General features: G+C 34.9%; 1 protein-coding gene across 2 annotated transcripts in view; it reads left to right on the top strand.

Moving 5' to 3' along the window:
* Positions 1 to 3329, top strand: part of LOC107096915 (alpha-(1,3)-fucosyltransferase 9-like) — a 34643-nt gene that overhangs the window by 15335 nt on the left and 15979 nt on the right. The gene's annotated exons all lie outside the window — the stretch shown is intronic.

Genomic DNA, 3329 nt, shown 5'->3' with positions numbered 1-3329 from the left:
ATTGTAACCTTTTGGGTGGTGCTTTAAATAAGTCATATTGTATCAAAGTAAAAAGGTACACTTACACTTCATTGCAAAAATAGAGAACATGTTTCTAGAGCCAGGGGAATTTGGGTAAGCTATTTTTCTATCCAAGTTGATTTTTATGAAATGGCATTTAATTTCTTGAGAAAGATGTGACAAAATTAACCATAATAGTTTATAATAGTTTTTCCAGAACAACAAGATTTTGTGATACAGTGCGGTAGGTCATTTTGAGGAAAAGGGTTTTGTTTTGTTTTTTTATTGTACTTTTTTATATTTTGCCTGTTGTGTTCCAGTTGTATATAATTGAATACTGAATTGAATAAAGATATGAATAACTGAACACACTTAGATAAATGAAGTATATGGTTCTTTTACAGAAAATCAACATCAAAGGTGGTGCAAGTGAAACTGATAAGAATCTTTTGACTGAACTTTTGCTTAAGCTTCACACGGATGGTTAATGGCAGCAGTAGTCCCTTTTGTGGCTTCATAAAGAAATAAAACAATGCTAAACAGCTACGTTTTGTTTTTAGAAATAAAAGCTGGAGCAGATATAGTTGAAGCAGTGGCTCCTTAAATCGTATCGTTTTAGGAAAAGACAGAGTTAAGAAAAGAAAGACAAGGCCAAGTGTTTAATATTATTATTTTATAAGTAAAATTAGTAATAATCAATTTTTAGTCAACATTAGGCACAAAACATTAGTATTTAAAGTAAACTATAGAATTGTGATTGTTGAGCTACCAGCACTTAATTATGAATATGATTCAATATTTGGCAATATTTGGATCCATAATTGATAACCATTTACCAACTTCACCGCAAAAGTTAAATATAATACTGAATTGTGCTTTTTTTTCCCAATAGCAAATATTAATCATCTTGAATTATAATAACAGACTTGGCATTTGATAACTATCAGCTAAAATCACAGTAAATGGTACCATGGTATTAAATCAATATCTCTAAAGGCTAATTTTTATATGATACAACAGATCATACAAGAGTTTCATAATAAAATAAGAAAAAAAAGTGTTTTTCTTATCCATCTGAGATTTTTTAAATGAAAACCACTCTTCTTGCAATGCAACTATTCAGGTCCTACAAATTGCCTAATTATACCAGTAACATTATCTTTTTAATAACTGAGGTTAGATCACAGAATGGATCAACCCAGAGTTTTCTATCGATTCAAGCCTGAAATATGGTGCCATGTTCTATGTGGGTTCTGCACTAGAGGTGTTTCAGCACTTTCTTGTTGCAGGGCCAGCTGGTCAGTTGTTTTTGTTAGGGTAGGGCCATGCTCTTCCTGCCACTTGTTTTTTATAAGTTAGGCTTCAGAACCTTCTTTGGTCAGCAAATTGAATATCAGGGATTGGGGTTTGAGAGTTTGGGCAGTCTTGGTGGAATTTGGATAGTTCCCAGTTTGGTTTTAGGGCCACATTATGCTGCTGCCATTCACCTGTGATTGGATGTGCAGGTGTCACCCTCCCATGGTAGCGCTAAGTGAACAGGAAGGCCAATAGGTTTCAGATGGGAAGCTGGCTCCTTGGTAGATGACTGCCCTCTGTCCTTTCCTTTACATCCCAGGACACCTCCCTCTGTCTCTTCATCATACAACCACTCAAGTAGGGCTGTGGAGTGCAGGTGGTCACTGGGGTGTAGGGACAGTTTTCCATTTCTTCGTTCTTGATTGTACAATTTAGACACTATAGACACTATAACTTACAACATTTTCTTTACATGTAGATGCAGGAGTTTGGTGGTATGTTCATATTTTGACAGCCAAAGTTGGATTTATTTTATTATGTTTGCATAAAGTACCTTTACTTAACTCCAAATGTTTAGATGCTTAGACATTGAGATAAGGATAAGGGTCGAGAGTAGGGGCATGTTGGCACTAGCTGGCAGGTTCTAGCAGGAAATACATTGTGTTACTTTCATTCCAGTAAAACACTCTTAATTACCCTCTTCCTTGCCTTACCTGCTTTACAGCCCATCTACTTGTATATTTGAATGGCTGTGGGTTCAAAGATGGGTTTGTGCACACCTTGACGCATTTCAATTTAATGATACCTTTCTGTGAAAGATAGAAATGTTCTCTTAGATTTTGGGACTGTGTAAGACATAAAACTAAAAAAAAAAAAATCAAGCACAAATCATAAAACATAACAAATTCTCACATATTTAAAACTCTACGTCTTCTGGTTCCCTCTGCAACTGGAGAGCGATTTAACACGTAAGACTATAAGGGAGTAGGTAATCATGATCACTTCCTTATAAGTGGTAAAGGTTTAAAAGAAAGATCCAGTTCTTCAAGTACTGGGGGGAAAAGCAATCTTACTTCTTAAACTGACTGTCAGTGTTTTTAATATAAATATGAACACAAAAACTGATGTCACATGACTTCCTACAGATATTTAGATCACACAGTGTAAATGGGCAAAGCATTGTGCACTGCTAATTCGTGGAAATTAAGAATTTAACAAGTGCAGGTAAGCCACTGTTGGCTTTAAACATTTTCCCAAGTGTCAGTGATCATCAGGCATTCCACCTCTTCCCCCGTGACTGCAGAGATTACAATAAAATCTCATCTTTCAGGTTTATGCAGTTTACCCGTTCTAAAGACTGAGCATTTTAATTGCAAAACTGTGGGAGTATCTTTTTCCTCATATACCTGATGTGTGTTAAACACCACTTTAACTGTGGTAAACTGTAATATGCAAATCATGGTTCTGCTTTTAGTTTCCTTTTTCTTAGGAATAGGAACAAAAATAACATACGTTTATGGAAATCACAACTTTTGGCTTTTATAATATACTTTTTAAGCTTTTTCGCTCTAAGGAGAAAAAAAAATCATTAAACAAATATTAATTCTATTTTCCCTGTTTCAAGTTGCTTGACATTGGCTGCAGGTGTTTCTCATCTGGTCAGTTGACATATCTTTTCCTTTAGTCTTGGGCGTGGACAGTTCTTTTGAATAGGTGTTTAAATACGATTTTATTCAACGTGCTGTATTCACTTTCAGAAATATCTGTCTCTGTCCATACATACATACATATATATGCCTGCGGGCAGGCGGATGGACGGACGGACTGAGACTTTAGACTTACTTAGACAAACTTTATTGTCATATTGTATACACAGAGTGTATACAGAAAGAAATTTAATTTTGTACAGCTCTCATGACAGTTCCATTTCTTTCATTTCTAGATAGATAGATAGATAGATAGATAGATAGATAGATAGATAGATAGATAGATAGATAGATAGATAGATAGATAGATAGATAGATAGATAGATA

The sequence above is a fragment of the Cyprinodon variegatus genome, unplaced genomic scaffold, assembly GCF_000732505.1.
Source record: "Cyprinodon variegatus isolate N-32 unplaced genomic scaffold, C_variegatus-1.0 Scaffold658, whole genome shotgun sequence".
Lineage (NCBI taxonomy): Eukaryota > Metazoa > Chordata > Actinopteri > Cyprinodontiformes > Cyprinodontidae > Cyprinodon > Cyprinodon variegatus.
This window is presented reverse-complemented; position numbering and strand designations above follow the sequence as displayed.